General features: G+C 41.6%; 1 long non-coding RNA gene across 5 annotated transcripts; it reads right to left on the bottom strand.

Annotated features, from left to right (window-relative positions):
* Nucleotides 1-2,836: 2,836 nt before the first annotated feature.
* LOC138903884 (uncharacterized) lies at nt 2,837-5,663 on the bottom strand. Of its 5 annotated transcripts, none has more exons than XR_011413198.1 (4): nt 5,491-5,663; nt 4,901-4,947; nt 3,366-3,438; nt 2,837-3,002 (listed from the first exon to the last, which is right to left on the bottom strand). It is a non-coding gene; the product is annotated as an uncharacterized lncRNA (long non-coding RNA). The 5 variants fall into 5 exon arrangements; XR_011413197.1 differs by having other exon boundaries at nt 5,450-5,499; XR_011413196.1 differs by lacking the exon at nt 5,491-5,663 and having other exon boundaries at nt 4,026-5,443.
* Nucleotides 5,664-23,699: the final 18,036 nt, after the last annotated feature.

Below are 23,699 nucleotides of genomic sequence, written 5' to 3'. Positions count from 1 at the left end.
TCCATTAATTGTTGTTTGATCCACAACAATTGAGCACAACATAAGGCAGCAACAATATACTCAGCTTCACCAGTAGATAAGGCCACAAAATTTTGCTTTTTGGTGGCCCAAGACACAAGACATGAGCCAAGAAAGTGTGCCATACCTGAAGTGCTCTTTATATCCGCAAGAAAACCTGCATAATCAGCATCAACATATCCCACTAGATTAAAATTACTACATTTTGGATACCATAGACAAAGGTCAGTGGTGCCTTTTTGGTATCTCAAGATCCTCTTGACAACAGTTAAGTGGGACTTCTTTGGATTTGCCTGAAATCAAGTACATAGGCTTACACTGAAAATAATGTCAGGTCTGCTAGCAGTGAGATACAACAAAGAGCCAATCATTCCCCTATACAACTTCTGATTAACAGATGAACCGGGTTCATCTACATCCAATTTTGTGGTTGTTGAAATAGGAGTGTCAATTTCTTTGGAATCTTCCATTTTAAACCTTTTTAGCAACTCTTTCACATACTTCTGCTGATGGATTATAATTCCATTTGAATTTTATTTAATTTGTAAGCCTAAAAAAAAATTAAGCTCACCCATCATACTCATTTCATATTCACTCCCCATTAGTTTAGCAGATTCTTTACTTAACTTATCAATAGTTGCTCCAAAGATTATATCATCAACATATATCTGAACTATCAAGAGATATTTACCTTTTTCTTTCAAGAATAAAGTATTGTCAATTTTACCTCTCTTGTATCCATGCTCAAGCAAAAATTTTGATAATCTTTCATACCATGCTCTTGGAGCCTGCTTTAGCCCATAAAGTGCCTTATCAAGCTTGTACACATGATCAGGACTTTCCTTGCTTTCAAAGCCCGGAGATTACATAACAAACACTTCTTCCTTTAGATAGCCATTGAGGAAGGCACTCTTGACATCCATCAGATGGAGAGTGAATTCCATGTAAACAGCAAAGGCTATGAGGATTCTAATTGCTTCCAATCTTGCAAAAGGAGCAAAAGTCTAATCATATTTTATGCCCCTCCCCCCCCTCTTGACTATATCCTTGAACTACCAATCTTGCCTTGTTCCTTATAATTGTTCTATCTTCATCAAGTTTATTTCTGAAGACCCATTTTGTGCTAATTATTGATCTGTCCTTGGGTCTTCGTACCAGATGCCAAACTTGACTTCTCTCAAATTGGTTGAGTTCATCTTGCATTGCTTTTACCCAGTTTGCATCCTGCAAAGCCTCAACAACATTTTTAGGTAAGAGATAAAAAAGCATCAAAAGCACAAAGATACTTCAAAGAAGATCTGGTTTTAATTCCAGAGGTTTGATCAGTGATTATGTTCTCAATGGGATGAGAAATTTGATACTTGTAAGGTTTCACAACCAGCTGGTTTTCACTAGATGTTCCTTCAATGTTTTGTTGTTGAGGAACATGTTCATGGACAGGTTCCCTTGAGGTTTGAGGATCACTTCCTCTTTGTTCAGTTCCCCCTGTAAAGTTGCCTTGGGTGGAAGGACTTGTTCCATCACCTGTTCCTACTTCGATGCAGCTTTAGTCTGGGTTGTGGTTTCATTTTAGTTTCTCACCAGCCTAATTGCTTCATCATCATGTTCCTGTCTCTCAGAAAGAACGTTAGTATCATCAAAAACCACATGTATACTTTCTTCTACACACATAGTTCTTTTGTTATAAATCTTATAAGCTTTACTATGTGAGGAATATCCCAAGAATATTTCCTCATCACTTCTGGGATCAAACTTACCTAGGGAGTCTTTACCATTATTGTGCACAAAATATTTGCATCCAAATGCCCTAAGATGGGATATGTTTGACTTTCTCCCTTTAAGTAACTCATATGGAGTCTTCTCTCCAAGAGGTCTAGTCATGCACCTATTTATGATGTAACATGTAGTGTTCACAGCTTCTGCCCAGAAACTATGGGGCAATTTACTAGCAAGAAGCATAGTCCTAGCCATATCTTCAAGTGTCCTATTATTTCTTTCAACTACTCCATTTTGTTGTGGAGTCCTAGGAGCAAAAAAATTATGATCTATGCCATGCTCATCACAAAATTCAGCAAATTTAGCATTCTCAAATTCAGTACCATGATCAGACCTAATTGATGCAAAGCCGAGTCCTCAATCAGACCAGATTCCCAAAGCTGAGTCCTCTGCTGTTGCTACTATGGTGTTCCTGTAGCCATGAAAATGCATCGGGGGACTTGTTCCATTTACAAATTCTGTCTAGCTCATGCTTGACGTTGCTTGGATCCTCCTTTAGGATTCTCATCTGCTCATCCCTTTTATATAACTCATCTTTTATTTTTTCTACATTTTCATCTACAGTGAGTTGTGTGCACTACAAGAAATCAGGCATTTAGTGGCGCCAAAGGTCGCTACAAAAGACCAGAATGTCGCTGCTACATGTTTTTAGTGGCGACAACAGGATTGCTGCAAGTACTTGTATAAGTAATGTTTCGTGTGGCGACTCCGGAAGGTCGCCACAAAAATGTGCCATTAGTGGCGACTTAACCTGCCACTACAAGTAAACATAGACGCCATAATTAACAATTCACAAGAGGGATTTCAGGTGGGTCGCCACTGAAAAGAGGGCTTTAGAAGCGACAACAGTCGCCACTAATAATTTGGTAGCGACATTTAAGTCGCCGCAACAGAGAACTTCATTTTTCTGTATCCCTTTTAGAGGCGACTAAGGGTCACCACAGATACTAACTTTTCATTAAAAAAATAAAATCTATTTTACTATTAATTATCCAATATATAACAGTAATCCATTACCAATACCAAGCCAACACCACATGCATTTCTCAAGAAGAGTAATATAAGAACTTTCCATTACTTAAAGGTCATAATACAAAGAAAACACTTCATAAATACATGTCAAGGTATCTACACATGAAAACAAAAGAATCACAAGATACTATCTTCAAACTCCTTGCCAACTATTCCCATTATAAACAATGTTGTCTCTGAAATTGGAAAAAAAAAAATGAATGAAAGCAAGGCTTCATTTCGATAACATGATATTGTGCATGAAAGAGTTTGAGAAAAATCTAGCATCATCTGGAAAGATGGCAGAAATTGAAGTTGTACATATCATGAGTGCGAGAAATTTTACTTTTTAGGGTATTCACCATTCAATAAAAACTTCTTTTCTCACTGCCGGGGGAAATTGTCACTAATCATCTCCATATGTACAATAAACAATTTTCAGTAGATGGCCTTTTGATTTACTTTTTCTCTCTATGAATATAAACATAAAGTACTAATTACTAAGGCAGTCGATGACTTAAGTAGCTCAAACATTCTAAATATCAGCACTTATGTCTTACCTCTACGATGAATAAGTCCAAAAAAGATGAGTATTTCCAAGTGCCATTGCAAACTTATAGAAAATTCAGTCACCTTGAATAACATAGAAATTGAAACTTTTCAGAGGTACAGAACAAAGAAAAAGGTAATGAAGTTCATAATATATAGCACCTAAAATGATTACAATTCAATTTTAGTTGCACAATTGCAAGCAAATGACTATAAGCAAGATAATTTACCATTCTTTAAATTGAAGCTACCTGTTACTTATTTATTCATGTTCTTAACATTACATTTACATTTGCAAGCATCTAGATAACTCTATAAGCAAGCTTTCCCTGTAACTTCTTCTTTGATTAGTCTTTATATAGCATTTAGCTATATAATTCAGAACCTTCTATTTGTAATATATCTAATGCTATAAATAAGGCTCTCACCTTAATATCCTTATTATAAAATCAAATTTGCAATATTAAGTAGGACTCTTGTGATCAACATATCTCATTCTTCTTTTTCTTTTATACAATTTCTCTAATACTATCTATAGTTTGATCTGTGCTAATAAAACACACAACAATAGCAGATGATAAAGTAGACTAGAGAGTATCAACAAAGAAAATATACAACAAATATGTGTAGTAAATTTCATAAGCAACAAAAGAAAAGTCACAGAAGCTTACCACACTGGCAGTAGGATGAACAGATGAAACAGTCTTAGTAGCTATGTATAGAGACTGATGATGAGGAAGAATTTCTTCTTTATTCTTTAATCCCCCCTCCTCCCAAATACATAAGTTAAAAAGTACTCCACGGCTACTATAAAATTTGTTAACAGGAACAAGAAAGAACAAGAGGATTAATATCTTATCTAGAATGGGTTACCCTATTTTATATTATTCAATTTACATGGCAAGTATTAACTAATAACAAACCTCTACTATCTGCAGCAAGTATATTTACAATTATTATTTGAACTAACGATGTACATCTATTACAATAATTGAGTACTATATAGATAGATGAAAATAATTATGGTATATAGCAACTCAAAGATTGACTTTCTTCTACTGATTAATCAAAGTTCACCTCTATTATTCTCAAATCAGAACACAGCTCTTCATGCCTAAGCTACAGTTAATTAGATCAAATTACTCAAATGACTTGCATATTTGGAGTTCAACTAATCTACATCAAACACTTATTGATGAAACCAACTAATGAATAATTTAAAAGTAATTTACACAAAATGTTGGTCTTCTATAAATTCATGTTATCATACCCTTTTGATTTAGACCTACCATCTAAACAACTACAAAGAAAATTATGAATTTCACAAAGTTTACTTTCATAGAAGAAGGAAATGGCAAGTAATACAGCACCCTAAAAGAGTAAAGTTAAAAAGGATATCAAAGTTTCTTTGTTCAACAAGACACCTCAAACATTTTAAATCGAGAAAAGGCAATTGGAGAGAAGGAATGAGTCCCTGAAAAGAAAATATTTTAAATCGAGAAAAGGCAACAGGAGAGAAGGAATGAGTCTATGAAAAGAAACTTACTACCACCAAATAACAGAATTATAGCTCTTCCTCACTTCAACTCCAGCCTGAATTAGAAACAACATAAAAGAATTATAAGTGCAACAAAGATTACACTGGCATTACAATAGAAAATTGATAAAAAGGCAAATGTTCTTCAGCTCGGAAGTAATTAAATCTACAAAACTAAGAATAGATAGAGAAACTACAAGAAGAAAATACTTGGATTGTCCAATAGTCAATATAATGAGGGCGCTGAGACGAACACATTTATTTGCTTTTGAGCCCACATATATTTGAACATAAGGGAAACACAACAAGAAAAAGATGTCATTACAGAATATGATGTTGTCAAAAAGCAACTAAAAATAGCAATGTTTAAACAATGATATGAAAGAAAAAATCAGTAACTCCTCCAGAAATTGCTGAAATAATCTGCACAACACATCTGAAGAGTTATATATTTAAAACTTTCATCTCAAAATTACATCTAATGATTTTAGGGTTGAAGATGTTTGATGTAATACCCCTGGAAACTACTGATATCACTAGTTACGAAACCAATCTTACCATCCCATTCATAAACGAACAGAAAGAAACAGGAGACGTACCAATTTCCTGAGAGACGAAGCTAGGGCGTAGGAGATATAGATTCCTGAGAACGAGAGCTAGATAGCCGCGAAGAAGTAGGTACAATACCGACAATTACAATCATTAGTGTCACGACCCGAAATTTCTACCGTCGAGACCGTGATAGCGCCTAACATTTCACTTGCTAGGCAAGCCAACGTTACAGAATTATTAAGCCAATTCTTTCACATTTCAGTAATTAACAACAAATAAGCTATAACGGGTTAAAAATGAGTGCGGAAATTTATAACAGCCTCAATATATACATACTACTACCCGGATATGGAGTCACAATTCAAGAACTTCTAAGATTTTTCTACAAGTAAAAGTCTGAAAGAGATACAACTTTTTTCGAAATGAAAGAAATAGTAAAGTGTAATGTATAGAAGGGGACTCCAGGGTATGCGGACGCCGACAGATCTACCTCGGGTCTCCTATCAGACGAATCCTACAGCCAACCTCATGATCAGCTCAAACCAGCACCAAAATCTGTACAGGAAGTGCAGAGTGCAGTATCAGTACAAGCGATCCCATGTACTGGTAAGTGCCGAGCCTAACCTCGACGAAGTAGTGACGAGGCTAAGGTGTGTCACTCACACTACAACCCATACGCAGTATATATAATAAAAGCAGGATAGGAAATGCAAAATAGAAGGAAGTAGTAAGTTGCAAGAAATATGTCAACTCCCGGAGATATATGAACAGTGTTAAAAAATCACCAATCTTTAAGTGCAAAAGAGAATGCCATAAGGCTAACACCGTTCAGGGAAAACATAAACACATAGGTTGTTGCGGCGCGCAACCCGATCCCGCCGTACATTTCATATTCCTCCCTTATTTCCTCATAATAGCATAAATGACAGTGAATATAAATAAAAGTGTTGCGGCGCGCAACCCGATCCCACCATATCACAATAATACAATAATAGTTCACCCTTATTACACCTGTTGCGGCGTGCAACCCGTTCCCACCGTTCAATATCAAATCACCTTTATTCCACCTCAATATACATCACCCTTATTCCTCTTATTGCGGCATGCAACCCGATCCCACCATATCAATATTAATTACTCAATATGTACAGAATTTCACAATTTAAGTCACAGAATCCTTTCACAAAACTTAAACCTCAAACTGAAACAAATAGGAATCTTGTACACCGTGAAAGTTCACATACGTAATACTATACAGCGAGACCAATTCAGAATATACAACAGAAAGGAACCGACAAAAAAGCTTAAGCAAATAATAGGAGATAATGGAACTATGGAAAGAACAATATCACGAACAAGGGAAAACAATGTCTAACAAGTAGCAATTAGACATGGGAACACAATTGGAGCATGTAACAATTAAGACAGGGAAGGAGATAATGTGAGAAAAAATGGGAAAACAGGAAAAACAGATAAATTGGCGGCGCATAAGTACTCGTCACCTCACATATACGCCGCTCACATAAGTTTCACATATCAAATAGTCCGAGGGTTCCTAATTCCCTCAAGTCAAAGTTAAACATAACACTTACCTCGCTCCACAAGCCACTCGATGCTCAATAACAACTTTTCCTCTTGAATCCACCTCCAAACCACTCGTATCTATCCACAAACGACTCAATAATATCAAATATTGTTAAAGAAATCAATTACAATGCATAAATTTAGATTCCCCAAACTTTTTCCAAAAAGTCAAAAATTGACCTTGGGCCCGCTTGGTCAAAACCCGAAGTTTGGACCCAAATCCATTCACCCATTCACCCCCGAGCCCGATTATACAATTAGTTTCGGAATTGGACCCCAAATTGAGGTATAAATCGCCAATTTGCAAAACCCCCCAATTCGTCCTAAATTCCTAGTTTTCTACCAGGAAAGAACAAAGATTAGGGCTAGGGATTTAATGGGTGATGATAGAAATGGAAGAAAATGAGTTAAAGAGTACAAACCTATGAATTGATGTTGAGTTTTTCCTTCAAAATCGCACCTAGGTCGAGCTCTAATGGAGAGTTTATGAAAAATGGGTAAAATCTAGTTTTGGTTTTGTTTTAAGGTCTGGGTGTCCTTCTTCGCGTTCGCGAAGGGCCTGCCGCGTTCGCGAACTGTAGTAGCCTGAATGGCTTTCGCGTTCGCGAAGGATTGCATGCGTTCGCGATGGTCTATCCCCCCCGGCCATCGCATTCACTACACTTGTCTCGCGTTGGCGTAGAACAACCCACTGATCCACAGCCCACCTCCAATAACTCTACGCGTTCGCGTGTTGCCTGTCGCGTTCGCGAAGAGCAGACCCCCCAATGCTCCGCGTTCGCGACCATGGCCTCGCGTTCGCGTAGAACAAACCATCCCCAACCCAACTCACACTTCGTGTTCGCGAGAGTGCCTTCGCGAACGCAAAAAAGGAAACTAGAAGGCACCTGAAACTGCAGAAAAACCAGATTTCTAAGTTTTAAAATATCCGTAGCCTATCCGAAACTCACCCGAGCCCTCGGGGCTCCAAACCAAACATGCACAAAAGTCCTAAAATATCATATGAACTTTCTCGTGTGATGCAATTGCCAAAAAATAGCTAGAACTACGAATTGAACACCAAATCGAATGAAATTTTCAAGAAAACTTTGAAACTTCTATTTTCACAACTGAACGTCCGAATCACGTCAAATCAACTCCGTTTCTCAGCAAATTTGACAGACAAGTCATAAATATTATAGTGGACCGGTACCGGGCTCCGGAACCAAAATACGGACCCGGTATCAACAAGACCAAACATCAGTCAATTCTTAAAACCATCAAACTTTCAAACTTTTAATTTTTCATCCAAATTCCATATCTCGAGCTAGGCTCCTCGGAATTTGATTCGGGGCATACGTCCATGTCCCAAATCATGATACGGAACCACCGGGACCATCAGAGTACGAATCCAGGTCTGTTTACCAAAATTGTTGACCGAAGTCAACTCAAATGAGGTTTTTAGGTAAAATTTCTTATTTTTATCAGTTTTTAGCATAAACGCTTTCCTGAAAGATGGCCGGACTGCGCACACAAATCCAGGAAGGTTAAAACATGACTTTTAAAGGTTTCAGATCATATAATTAGGTTTAAATCATAATATGACCTATCGGGTCATCACATTCTCCACCTCTAAAACAACCGTTCGTCCTCGAACGGACATAGAAAAGTAACTGGTGAATAGATGGGGATATCTACTCCGCATATCCGACTCGGACTCCCAAGTAGCTGCCTCGACGGGCTGACCTCTCCACCGCACTCAAACTGTAGGATAACTCTTTGATCTTAACTAGCAAACCTGCCGGGCTAAAATAGCCACCGGCTCTTCCTCATAAGTCAAATCCTTGTCCAACTGGACATAGCTGAAGTCTAACACATGGGAGGGATCGCCGTGATACTTCTGAAGCATGGACCCATGGAACACTGGATGAACTGTTGAGAACCCCGGTGCCAACGCAAGCCTGTAAGCCATATCTCCCACTCTCTGTAGAATCTCAAAAGGTCCAATATACCTAGGGCTCAACTTGCCCTTCTTTCCGAACCTCATTACACCCTTCGTGGGTGATACCCGAAGCAACACTCTCTCCCCGACCAGGAATGCAACATCACAAACTTTGCGGTCGGCATAACTCTTCTGCCTGGACTGGGCTGAGCGAAGTCGATCCTAAATAATCTTGACCTTATCCAAGGCATCCTGTACTAGATCTATACCCAACAACCGAGCCTCCCCCAGCTCGAACCACCCAACTAGCGACCGACACCACCTACCGTATAATGCCTCATAGGGGGGCCATCTGAATGCTCTACTGGTAGCTGTTGTAGGCAAATTCTGCAAGGGGAAAGAACTGATCCCACAATCCTCCGAAGTCTATGACATATGCGCGGAGCATATCCTCCAATATCTGGATAGTGCGCTCGGACTGCCCGTCCGTCTGAGGATGAAACACTACTCAACTCAACCCGCATGCCCAACTCACATTGTACTGATCTCCAAAAGTGCGAGTTTAACTACGTACCTCGATAAGAAATGATAGACACGGGCACACCGTGAGGATGGACGATCTCGCGGATGTAAATCTCTGCCAACCGCTCCGATGAATAGGTAATTGCCACAGGAATAAAGTGCGTTGACTTAGGCAGCCTATCCACAATGACCCAAACGGCATTGAATTTCATCTGAGTCCGTGGGAGTCCAACAACGAAATCCATAGTGATACGCTCCCACTTCCACTTAGGAATATCTGTCTTCTAAAGCAAACCACCAGGTCTCTGATGCTCATACTTTACTTGCTGACAATTTAGACACCGAGCTACATAGGAAACTATATCCTTCTTCATCCTCCTCCACCAATAATGCTGCCGTAAGTCCTGATACATCTTGGCGGCGCCGGGATAAATAGAATACCGGGAACTGTGGGCCTCCTCTAGAATCAACTCATGAAGTCCATCCACATTAGGTACACAAACACGACCCTGCATCCTCAAAACTCCATCATCTCCAACCGTAACATGCTTGGCATCACCGTGTCGCACGATGTCTCTAAGGACAAGCAAATGAGGGTCATCATACTGCCACTCCCTGATGTGCTCAAACAACGAAGACCGAACGACTGTACAAGCTAGAACACGACTGGGCTCAGAAACATCCTACCTCATGAACTGATTGGACAAAGCCTGAACATCTAATGCAAGTGATCTCTCACCGACTGGAATATACGCAAGGCTATCCATACTCACTGACTTCCTACTTAAGGCATCGGCCACCACGTTAGCCTTCCCAGGATGATATAAGATGGTGATATCATAATCTTTCAATAGCTCTAACCACCTCCTCTGCCTAAAATTGAGCTCCTTTTGTTTGAACAAGTACTGCAAACTCCGATGATCCGTGAAAACCTCACACGACATGCCATAAAGATAGTGCCTCCAAATCTTCAGCGCATGAATAATGGCTGCCAACTCTAAGTCATGGATAGGGTAATTCTTCTCGTGAACTTTCAACTGACGTAATGCATATGCAATCACCCTACCCTCCTGCATCAATACTGTACCGAGCCCAACACGGGATGCATCGCAATATACCGTATAAGCTCATGAACTCGTGGGCAACACCAACACTAGCGCTGTATTCAAAGCTGTTTTGAGCTTCTGAAAGCTCGCCTCACACTCGTCTGACCATCTGAACGGGGCATCCATCTGGGTCAACCTGGTCATTGGGGCTGCTATAGATGAAAACCCATCCACAAAGCGACGATAGTAGCCTGTCAAACCCAAGAAACTCCTGATCTCCGTAGCTGAAGTGAGTTGAAGACGGTTCTGAACTGCCTTTATCATCTTAGGATCCACCCGAATGCCCTCTGCCGATACAACGTGACCCAAGAAAGCGGCTGAGCTAAACCAAAACTCGCATTTTGAAAACGTAGCATATAGTTGGCTATCTCTCAGAGTCTGAAGCACAATCCGGAAGTGCTGCTCATGCTCCTCTCAACTGCGGGAGTAGATCAAGATATCATCAATAAACACAATGACAAAGGAATCCAAATAAGGCTTGAACACTCTGTTCATCAAATCCATAAATGTTGCTGGGGCATTTGTCAACCTAAAGGACATCACCAAAAACTCATAATGCCCGTACCGAGTCCGAAAAGCTGTCTTAGGGACCTCGGATGCCCTAATCATCAACTGATGGTAGCCAGATCTCAAATCAATCTTTGAAAACACCTTGGCACCTTGTAGCGGGTCAAATAAGTCATCAATCCTCGGCAATGGCTACTTTTTCTTGATGGTGACTCTGTTCAACTGCCGGTAATCTATACACATCATCGACCCATCCTTCTTATTCACAAACAATACAGGTGTGCCCCAGGGCGAGACATTAGGTCTAATAAAGCCCTTATCAAGCAAATCCTATAATTGTTCCTTCAATTCTTTCAACTCTGGCGGGGCCATGCGGTATGGCAGAATGGAAATGGGTTGAGTGCCCGAAGCCAGATCAATGCAGAATTATCCCTATCGGGTGGCATCCCGGCAAGTCTGTAGGAAACACCTCTGGAAACTCACTAACAACTGGCACTAAATCCATGGAAGGAACCTCCGCACTAGAATCGCGAAAACAAGCCAAATAAGCTAGACACCCCTTTTCTGCCTTATGTCGAGCCTTCACATAAGAGATAACCCTGTTGGTAAAATGGCCAGAAGTCCCTTTCCACTCTAATCTTGGCGTGACAATCTAATATAGCATGATAAGGTGACATCCAATCTATACCCAAAATGACATCAAAATCGACCATATCGAGAAGTAGAAGATTTACACGAGTCTCAAGACTCCTAATGGTAGCCACACACGAACGATAAACATGATCTACAACAATAGCATCTCCTATGGGTGTGGAAACATACACAACAGCACTCGAAGAATCACGAGGGACAACCAAATATGAAGCAAAATAGGATGACATATAAGAGTAAGTAGATCCCGGATCAAATAGAACTGAAGCATCTCTACTGCAAACTGAAACAGTACCTGTATAACAACATCGGATGACTCAGCCTCAGGCCTGGCTGGAAAAGCATAACACAGGGGCTGGGCCCCATCACCCTGAACTACGTCCCTAGGACGACCTCTATTTGGCTGGCCTCCACCTCTAATGGCCTGACCTCCACCTCTAATAATCTGGCCTCTACCTCTGGCTTCCTGACCCCTGCCTCTGGCTGGCTAAGTAGGTGGTGCAGCAACTGGTGCCGGAACCATGGCACGAGAACCCTGATGCTGTGGCGGGACGCCCAATAATCTTGAACAGGTCCTCCTGATATGCCCATAAACACCACACTCGAAACATCCATCCTGATACTGTGGTGGTGGAAACTGAGACTGACCTGGACGAGTTGAAGGACCACGGTAGTAACTCTGAATAGGAGGTGCACTGATAGGAGCCGATGGTGCACTATAGGCTGGCTGCCCAGAATAAGGCACATAAGGACCACCACTCCTTGAAGCATTGTGAGATGCCTGAAGCGCTGAATGAAACGGCCTGGGAGAATGGCCCCTACCAAAAGTACCCCTGCCTCTAGGTGAGGCACCGCTGAACTCACCGGAATGATGAGGACTCTTTTCAGGCCCCTAACCTCCCTGTGCAAGAACCATCTCGACTCGCCTGACGACATTGGCAGCCGCCTGAAAAGAAATCTCACTCCCAGTCTCCTTAGCCATCTGCAAAATGATAGGCTAAGCAAGTCCGTCAATAAACCTCATCACCCCCTCTCTCTCGTTGGGAATCATTAGAAGAGCATGACGGGCCAAATCTATAAAACGGCTCTCATATTGAGTAACAATCATACTACCCTGCTGGAGACGCTCGAACTGACGGCGACGCTCCCCTCTCAATGTGATAGGCAAGAACTTCTCTAGAAAGAGCTGTGAGAACTGATCCCAAGTAAGAGCAGGCGACCCAGCTGGTCGGTTCAATGATATAGCCAAAACTCACACCACTAATTTAGGTTGCGAGGCGGTCGATGCAATAATAAAAACCCAACGCAAGTCGGGGTCGATTCCACAGGGAGCTTGATGTGGGATGAGGTATATACCTAGTGTGAATGTATGACGTGCCTAAGATTACACTTCCACATTTTCAAATGTGTTTCTACTTCTACTTTTACGCTAATGCTTGTAGTTGTAAAGCTAAGAGACAATGATTTTGGTTTTGGTTGTTTTTCAAGTTATAAAAGATCTAGGGTTGCGACTTCTGCATAGTTGGTTACCTAACAGATTTATAGCTTTAGGGCATGTTTGGTTGATCTGGATACAATATAGCAATCACACATAATTACTCACTCTATACCTCTCTATAGTTTGAGTGATTTTGCCCAATTCAACTTTCTGAAGTCCAAATGGGAATCTTACGAAACAAGTGATAAATGCTCAAGTCGGGTCTTACTATCTCTATATTCGACCCTTTAATTGGGGCTATCAATTTCTTGAGTTCACCCCAATTTCTTGTTAGCCAAGTTTTCCTAGACTTAGTCTCACTTTCTCAAGTAGAGACTAAGTCAATTAGGCAAGAATTAATGTTTGCAACCATCATTTCTCAAATTCAAGCAAGAACTAGGCTAAAATTCATATACTCAATCACAAATAAGCCCTATATCAATCACCCATTAAGTACCCATACTAGGGTAGGGTCACAACCCTAGCTAAGGGTTTAGCTACTCATGGATAATGAATAAATTGAAGAATAAAGTAAGATAAAGTGCATAAATATTGATTAAGGAAAGAAAATTTAATGTTTAAATGCTAAACTAGTACAAAGTTGCCTAATACAGTAAATAAAAATTACTCTCAGTGTTCAGGTGCACAAAACGTAACCTAAAAATGATAAAAAGATCTATTTATACTCAGCTGAAAATATCTGACAAAATTGCCCCTGCGAAGGTTGTGCGGCCCCACAATTCTGTGTGCGGTCCGCACTTTGAGACTGACTGGTGGGCATGACATTCTACGGTCGCACAAAAGTGAGATGCGGCTGCACTTCCTCTAATTGTGCGGACAACACAATTCTGAGTGCGGCCGCACCCTTGCGCTTGGACTGGATCAGGGCTTCACTCTGTGGACCGCACATTTGTGAGTGCGGCCACACAATAATGATGCGGTCCGCACAATAATGATGCAGTCCGCACATCCTCAAACTCCCAAAACTAAAGGTCTCTGAATCAAGTCTTCTGCGGCCGCACAATATTTGTGCGGTCCGCACTCTGTCAAGATATTCTATCAGTGCATCTTCAGAGTTTGCGGCTGCACATAGTATTGTGCGGTCCGCACTGTAGCCTTTTTTGCATTGTTTTCGTTCTTGTCCAATTTTACTCCTTTTTGAGTTGATTTTCACTTCTTTGGCTCATTTCCCAATATTCCTGCAGGAAAGCACATTTCATTAGTTCTCGGGAATCCTTTAAGCATTTTTGAGCTAAAACGTAAGTAAAAGAGAGCAAATAAGCGGTCAAAATCCCTACTTATCAACTCCCCCAAACTTAAGCTTTTGCTTATCCTCAAGAAATTAAGGTAATTTCCCCACCTCCACTAGAAAAGGGCTATTTCAGCTGGCCTAAGTTGAATCAAACAATCAATTGGGACCAATAATTACCCACACGTTCATGAATCATTAACAAGCCTATGAATTGAATGTTAAAGTACAAATGGCTCTAATGTGACACTTGAGCATCAAGGGCTGACTTTGTTCATCAAGGAAGCTCGCACTTTCATGCAGGTCACTGTGGATCCGAAACTCCTCCTCCTATACTCTCCGGAAGCTCATCTCACTCACGAATGAAGAATTCAATTCAATGACTCGAGAAAGATTCACTCATCACTCTCAAAAGAATGTTACAAGCCCAGCTCTAAGTACCTTATGCTTGCCCCTCATGTAGATCACCACTAATGTAAGCTCGCTCAGCTAGAAATCATGTACGGCTTTTTCGGCATGTAATGAAGGCTTTTGGACTAAGGAGGGAAATATCAGAATGGACTTGGTTCATCTTCCCTTTAGCACTTCATATTCTCTTTTTGGCTCTTACTTTGCCGACTCTCTCAGTCATTTTCTTTTCCCTTAGGGGGATTAGAGAGACTTGACATCACTCTTTCTTTGTCATGCTATTCATACTTTCCTTCTTTGTTATCTCCATGCTTTGAACTTTTGCTTTCTTTTGCATCTTTTCAACCCTTTCACATTATTCACTTTTTTGTTTGTGTTTTTCTTTTGTTCTTCCTTTCTTTTTCTTTGCCTTTCCTCTTCTTCATTTCTTTTCTTCTTTTTGTGCCTTAAGACCATCTTTAAACTCATCGTCTCTCCCCAAACTTATGTTTTTGACATTTGAATCACATGAGTGCTAAAGAAAGTTCGGGTGCAAAGAGAGAGTCACTATAAAACGGGTAAAGGCTTGTAATGTGTTTATCGAATAAAAAGGCTTTTAGGCTCAAAAGGGTTTACTAAGGATGATATCATTGGTGGGACATGTAAGGTTTCTAAACGGGTCAAGGAAAGCCTACAATCACTTCTCAAGTCAGGCTAACTTAGAATTTTGCCTAGAAACACATTCGGGGCAAGTTCTAGACCACTCGCACGGATACTTGGACTTGTAATAAAATACCTCACCTCTCACACAATCGGATTGTCAAAGTGAATAGAGTCGAGGGCCCACAACAATCACATTCAAGAATGAAAATCACTAATAGTCCAACTTAACCACCCGATGATTGCCTAAGTAAACACAAGAGTCACAAGGTCACTTACTATGGCTATTTATTTACAAAAACTTGTTTTTAACCATAAGCGCATAGTTAAGTGTGTTGGTACCAAGTGAAGTATGCTTGACCCTTATTTATTCATTAATACTACTTGTTTCTACCTAATCATCAAAAACTGACTCGATCCCTTAAGAAGGTTATCACGCCATCCATTGTTGGGAAGAGCTACCCGGTTCACACAAGACCCACTTTTGGAAAGAACTGTAGCATTAAGAAAACCAAAAGCTTATTGTTCACTAAAACATAAAAAGAAGCTAACAAATCAAAAAGAACCTAATAAAGTAACTAAGAAGCTATAATATTAAGAAAATAAAATGAAGAAGCTATGAAATAAACTATTAAAAGTAAGGCAAATGAATATACAAACTGAGAGGAATAGAATATATACAAGAGGGATGAATATATATATATATATATAATGAGGGAGAAAATGAAAATAAAGATATAAGAAAAAGAGTATTAAAGTTATTACAGGCCCAAATGTCATCGCAGTCATCCAAAATGAACCAAAACCACCCCCAGAATAAGAATAAGCATTGTCCTAAATGATTAGCAAAATCAAAACAAAAGAGGATAGAGAGTAAAGTAAACTCCCTATGTGGTCTCAGGGTGACTGGCAGCATCACCACCCTCCGTTTCCTCCAACCGTATCTCATCATCACCGGGCTAAGGGACAACACGGTTAGTGAGCATCTGAAGCACCTCCTCAGCAGTGGGGGCACTGAGATCTAGCTCGTCAGACTGGCCAGCTGGTGCCTCTGCTGATGGTGCTGCTGGGTCAGCTGGTACTGAGATCTAGCTCGTCAGATCTGTCTCCATCAGTAGGTCAAAGGGCAAATCACCTGCTGCTGCTATCTTCTTCACCTCCCTGCTCAAACTCTCCACTGCTTTCTTTGAAGTCTTGGATTTTCTCATCTTCTTCAACTTCTTGGTCAACTCCTCAATAGCACCCCCGTGAGCCACCATAGTATCCATAACAATCTTCTGGTTGTCCAGAATCTTCTTCAATGTTTCCTCCACTGACAGAGGGACCTGAGGTGCTGCTGGGGGAAAGGACTGTGCTGCGACAGTACTGGATATGTCAGACAGCTTAGAAGTGGTCGTCTATATCTAGTTGTTGAGGCTCGCCAAAGTCTGGGAGACTCGCAGGGCAGTGAGAGGATAAGTGGATGAAGCTGGCATTGGTACTGCAACTGATGGCCTAGAAGATGAAGTTGGTGGCATGTCGGTTGTTCCGGTGGAAGGCCCGACTGCTGTGGAAGGCATGGGAGCTGTAGATGGCTCAGCAGCAGCCTCGGAACCCACAACCGATGGCTTGTCAAACTGACCAACGGTGGTAGTGACATTACCCTTGAACTTTGGATTGTCAGCACCCTGCAGGTGGTACCATGAGAAAGGCTTCTTGGCCTTTGCTTTTGAGTTATATGGCCTCGGTTCCACCTTGGCATCATTGAAATACTCTGTGAGGGTGTTTGGATAAGGGTAAGACTTTTTACTTTTTCGGACCGCCAATGTGATGTTGGTTGACATGATGGAACCCACATTGATCGGGTACCTCACCATAATAGAAGCCACCAGAACTACCCGGGGAAGTGGGAGGTTGTTCTCATTCAAACTCGGATCAATCCGGCTACAAACAAAGGTTTTCCACCCTTTAGCTTCAAAATTTAGAGTGGCCCGGAGGATAGGAACTCCTGCTGTAATCCATGGTTGTGATGGTCCTCGGGCAGCCAAAATCTCAGCTAGCCACGGGCGAGCTGCCTCACCCAGAGCCAACTTCTCTAGGTACTGGACTGCCTCCACGTCTTCCAATCCCACATAAGTGTTCAAAGAACAGACGTCGAAGCAGACTTTAAAATTTCTCACCTTTGTCACTTTCGTCCCCTTCTTGATGTGAGCCACATTGGCGTAGAACTCCCTGACCAAGTGCTCATTTGCATCAATGACATTGTGGGTAAACCACTTCCACCCCTTGCACTCATGGAACTGTCTAAGGATATTTGGATTATGAATATCCAAATCCATCATCAAAAATTGTCACTCAAGTGTGAGCGACCTCTGGGCCACAATTCCCGAAACTTGTTAAAGGCTGTCAACCTCACGAATCGATCCTCCCACATTTCCTTTTTCTTCGACCACTCAAGGTCGCCCACTTGTGTGTCCCCCTTCTACCATTATTCGGGACATTGTCATCTTCGACATCAATAGGTACTGGTGTCGGAGGAGTAGGTGTAGAGGAGGGCTCGAAACCTTGGCTTCCCGTATTAGAACCCTCAGAAGAACTAGTTGTAGGTTCGTCGTGCAATTGAAAATGCCCAGTGGGTTGGGATGGTTGGGACTGGGCCTCAGGTTGGACCTCCATTGAATGACCCTCGGAGGCTTCCCTGGATGGGGCATAGGAACTGGATTCTAAGGGCTCTGTGGCCCTTCCTCTCCCGGTGGTTGGCTTTCTAGCAATAGGCTTCGATTGCACTCGCAGAGGGCGAGTGCCTTTTCCTCTGCCTCGGGAGGGTTCACCTCTCCCTTTTGATGTATCGCCTCCACCACGTGATCTAACCATTGTCTGCAATACAAGGTACATAGGTCAGTTGAGTTCAAAACACTTCAAACATTTACAGAACAATTGCAGCACAACAATCATCCAAGGAGACAGTGCGGACCGCACAATTCTGAGTGCGGCTGCAGACTGTCTAGTGCGGACCGCACAATTTTGAAGTGCGGACCGTACAATTATGAGTGCGGCCGCACATCCTTAAGTGCGAACTGCACAATTTTAAGTGCGACCTCACAAGTCCATTCCTGAGATACTAATTCTCTGAAGTTCACAAGTGCTGTCGCAAACAACTTTATGCGGCCGCACAATTTTTCTATGAACCGCACAATTTTGAGTGCGGCCGCACAAGTCCAATCCTGAGATACCGATTCTCTGAAGTTCAAAAGTGTGGCGGCACACATATTTATGCGTCCACACAATTCTTTCTGCAGACCGCATAATTTTGAGTGCGGTCCGCACTTTTCAAGCACAATATTTGCCCTAATCAAGTGGTCTGTTGAGCATTTACGACAGTAAAGTTAGGGTTCATGCAATTATTTACCATTTAGACACGACATGCACAAATTAACATGATTAATGGTCTACCCGGTCCCTAATGAACATATATGAAACTACCCACATGATATTAAGGACCCATGACTAACAATTGACATTTTAGGTCTAACAACTCGCACCACAAAAGAACAAAAACTAAAAGAAATTACAAAATCAAAAGATGTAATGAACATACAAGTTATGAAGGATGCACGTAAGAATCTACACTGATGAAATGAAGGAAGATTGTGAATTAATTGATTGTGCACTGTGTTTGCTTAAGGTTCAAGACTTCAGAGTGGTAAAGTTATGAATAGTGTCTCGAGGTTCTTTTTGTAGGTTGACCAAGTCACCCCAAACTTAAGGCGAATGCGGACGCACAATTCTGAGTGCGGACCGTACTCTTTACCTGGACCTTGAAGCAACTCTGCGGTCCGCATAAAAGTGAGTGTGGCCGCAGAATTTGTGCTGACCGCACAATTTTATGTGTGGCCGCAAATTGGCTATGAATTTTGACAGGCCAACTTCAGAGACTTTGCAATTTTAATCTTCCAGTTATGCGACCGCACACAGAATTGTGTGGCCGCAGAGTGATTTCTGTTGCTGCCTTTAGAATTGTGTGGTCCGCATAATTAATGTGTGGTCCGCACAATTAATGTGTGGTCCGCGCTCTTTCAACCCAAATTTTTTGACACAGTCCCTGCAATGCACATCCATTTCTGCATACACTTCAAAACTAGTTAGCACAAAACAAATCCTATCTAATTAAAAAGAAAAAAAGACACATGGGTTGCCTCCCAAGAAGCGCCTGATTTAACGTCGCGGAACGACGCAAGTTACCATCAATCACTTGAAATGAATTAACGCCACAACATGGCCATCATTAACTTTGCCAAGATAATGTTTCACCCGGTGACCATTGACTCTAAACACTTCATCATTCTTGTTCTTCAATTCTAATGCACCAAAGGGTGTCACATGCACAACCTCAAATGGACCACTCCACTTGGATTTCAACTTTCCCGAAAACATCCGCAACCGAGAATTGAACAATAGCACAAGATCGCCTTCTTTGAACTCCTTGTTCCGGATGTACTTGTCATGGAGGTACTTCATCTTGTCCTTGTACAAGGATGAACTTGTATATGCATGGAATCGAAATTCATCAAGCTCATTCAATTGTGCCACCCTTAAGTTGGCGGCGACATCCCATTCAAGATTAAGCTTCTTCAATGCCCACATAGCCTTGTGCTCAAGTTCCACCGGTAGGTGACAAGCTTTCCCGAACACTAACTAATACGGAGACACACCAATCGGTGTTTTCTAAGTCGTCCTATAAGCCTAAAGAGCATCATCAAGTTTCTTTGACCAATCTGTCCGGTAGTCATTCACGGTCTTTGATAAAATACTCTTGATCTCCTGGTTGGAAACTTCAACTTGCCCGCTTGCTTGAGGATGATAGGGGGTCGACACTTTATGAGTAACACAATACTTTGTAAGTAAGGTATCAAAAGCTTTGTTGAAAAAGTGCGATCCGCCATCACTAATAATGGCCCTTGGAGTATCAAACCTTGTGAAGATGTTCTTTTTAAAAACTGCAACCACACTTCGGGCTTCATTGTTGGGCAAAGCCACGGCTTCAACCCACTTGGATACATAATCCACAGCTACCAATATGTAAGTGTTCCCATAAGAGCTCATGAACGGACCCATGAAATCAATGCCCCACACATCAAAATTGTCAATATCCAAGATAGTGGTGAGGGGCATCTCATTTTTGTTAGAAATCCCATCGGCCCTTTGGCATTCATCACAACGGTTGACGAAATCGCTAGCGTCCTTGTAAAGATTAGGCCAATAGAATTCACAACTCAACACTTTTGTTGTCGTTCCATCTCCACCATGGTGACCACCACATGGCGAAGAGTGGCAAGCTTCAAGAATTTCCATTTGTTCCTCCTCTGGTACACATCGTCGAATCACACCATTGGTACACATCATAGAATCACACCATCGGTACAAATCCGAAAGAGATAAGGCTCATCCCAATAATAGTCAAGGCAATCTCGTTTGAGCTTCTTTCTTTGGTTTGAAGAGAACTCATTTGGTACAATGCCACTCACAAGATAATTGGCAAAGTCGGTGAACCATGGCATCCCAGTCATAGAAATGGCTAGGAGTTGCTCGTCGGAAAATGAATCATTTATCTCAAGGCCATCATGTGGCCTCCCCTCCTCCTCCAAACGAGACAAGTGGTCCGCCACTTGGTTTTCACTACCTTTGCAGTCTTGAATCTCTAGATCAAACTCTTGCAAAAGAAGCACCCACCACATTAGTCTTGCTTTAGAATCTTTTTTGCACATCAAATATCGAAGCGCCGCATGGTCGGTGTGAACAATCACATTTGTACCCATCAAGTACGGGTGAAACTTTTCCATAGCAAAAACAATAGCAAGGAGCTCATTTTTTGTCACTGTGTAGTTGACTTGGGCATCATTCATGGTCTTACTAGCATAATAGACCGGATGGAAGATTTTGTTGATACGCTGCCCTAAAATTGCTCTGACCCCCACATCACTTGCATCACACATGAGCTCAAAAGGCAAGCTCCAATCCTGTGCGGTGATAATAGGAGTAGTAGTCAACTTGAACTTGAGCAATTCGAATGCCTTCATACAATCCTCGTTGAAATGGAACTTGGCATCCTTCTCCAAAAGTTTACACAAGGGGTTCACCACCTTGGAAAAGTCCTTGATGAATCGGCGATAGAACCCCACATGACCGAAGAAGCTCCTCACTCCCTTCATGGATGTAGGGGAGGGAGTTTGGAGATCACCTCAATTTTTGCCTTGTCGACCTCTATACCATGCTTTGAAATTTTGTGGCCGAGGACTATGCCTTCTTCGACCATGAAGTGACATTTCTCCCAATTCAAAACCAAGTTTATCTCCTCACATATTGCCAAGACCTTATCCAAATTGTTCAAGCAATCATTGAAGGGATTCCCGACCACATAGAAATCATCCATAAAGACCTCAAGAAAATCCTCCACCATGTCGGTGAAGATGGCCATCATACACCGTTGAAAGGTCGCTGGTGCATTGCATAACCCATATGGCATCCGCGAGAATGCGAAAGTACCACAGGGACAAGTGAAAGTAGTCTTCTTTTGGTCCTCAGGAGCAATGAGAATTTGATTGTAGCCGAAATATCCATCAAGGAAACAATAAAAAGCTCGTCCGGCCAACCTATCAAGCATTTGATCAAGAAATGGAAGCGGAAAATGATCTTTCCGAGTGACTTTGTTGAGTCCATGCACACTCTCCATCCGGTCACCGTTCTTGTAGGAATCAATTTGTTCTTGTCATTGGTGACCACAGTCATGCCCCCTTTCTCTGGGACACATTGCACCGGAGAGGTCCATGAGCTATCAGAAATAGGGTAAACTACCCCGACATCCAATCACTTTATGATTTCCTTCTTCACCACCTCTTGCATTACTTCATTTAATCTTCTTTGATGTTCAATGGAGGGTTTGGCATCCTCTTTCAAAATAATCTTGTGCATGCAAAAGGCGGGGCTTATACCCTGAATATCTGCCAGTGTCTATCCTATTGCTTTCTTCCTCTTTTGAAGCACCGCCAAAGTAAATATACCTGCACGTTAGTCAAGCAAGAGGAAAGAATAATAGGTAAAGTAGAACATGGGCCAAGAAACTAATACTTGAGATATGAAAGCAATGACTTTAACTCCAAAGTGGGAGGCTCCTCGATTGAGGGCTTTATTGGAGGAGTCTTCCGGTTCTCAAGATCTAAGGACAATTTTCGGGGTTCATAAGTCTGCGACCCCATTCCTTGTAATGAATTAACACATTCCACGTAGCCATGCTTCTCATCATCATCATGATTAAGCAATACCGCCTATAAAGTATCATCAACATTCATCATGGCACTAGTATCATCAACAATCACCTCGGTCACTAAGTCCACAAACGAACAAACTTCGTTGCTATTCAGTTTTCTCATAGATTTGCACACATGGAAAACCACCTTTTCATCACCCACATGAAAGGTGAGCTTATCGTCTTCCACATCAACAAGAGCCTTCCCTGTAGAAAGGAAAGGTCAACCCAAGATAATAGGCACCTCATTTTCCACTTCGCAATCAAGAATCACAAAGTCCACCGGGAGGATGAACTTATCAACACGAACCAACACAGCATCAATAATACCCAATGGTCTCTTCATAGTACGATCCGCCATTTGTAACCTCATAGATGTGTGTCTTGGTTGCCCAATTCTCAAAGTTTTGAACACCGAGTAGGGCATCAAGTTGATATTTGCCCCTAGATCACATAGAGCTTTGGCAAAGTCGGCACTTCCAATAGTGCAAGGGATTGTGAAAGCGCTGGGATCTTTCAATTTTGGAGCCATTGAGTGTACAATAGTACTCACTTGATGTGTCATTTGATAGTTTCACAATTCATAAATCTTTTCTTTGTAACCAAATCTTTCATGAACATTGCATAACCGGGCATTTGTTCCAACGTCTCAACCAATGGCACATAAATGGATAATCTCTTCATCATGTCAATAAACTTCTTGAATGGGTTCTCACTATTTTACTTGGCGAGTCTTTGAGGGTATGGAGGAGGAGGCTTTGGCATTGGTGCCTTGGCCTTTGGCACTACCGGTTCCGGTATGTCAATCACGTGTTCCATAGACGGGTTCACTTCTTCTTGGGTCTCCTCCACATTCTCATCAATATCAATTCTCACTTCTTCATTATCTCGAACAACATTGCTTGGAATC

This window comes from Nicotiana tomentosiformis, unplaced genomic scaffold (genome assembly GCF_000390325.3).
Source record: "Nicotiana tomentosiformis unplaced genomic scaffold, ASM39032v3 Un00113, whole genome shotgun sequence".
Classification (NCBI taxonomy): Eukaryota; Viridiplantae; Streptophyta; class Magnoliopsida; order Solanales; family Solanaceae; genus Nicotiana; species Nicotiana tomentosiformis.
Note: the sequence above shows the minus strand (reverse complement) of the source record. Positions and strands in the feature narration are given on the sequence as shown.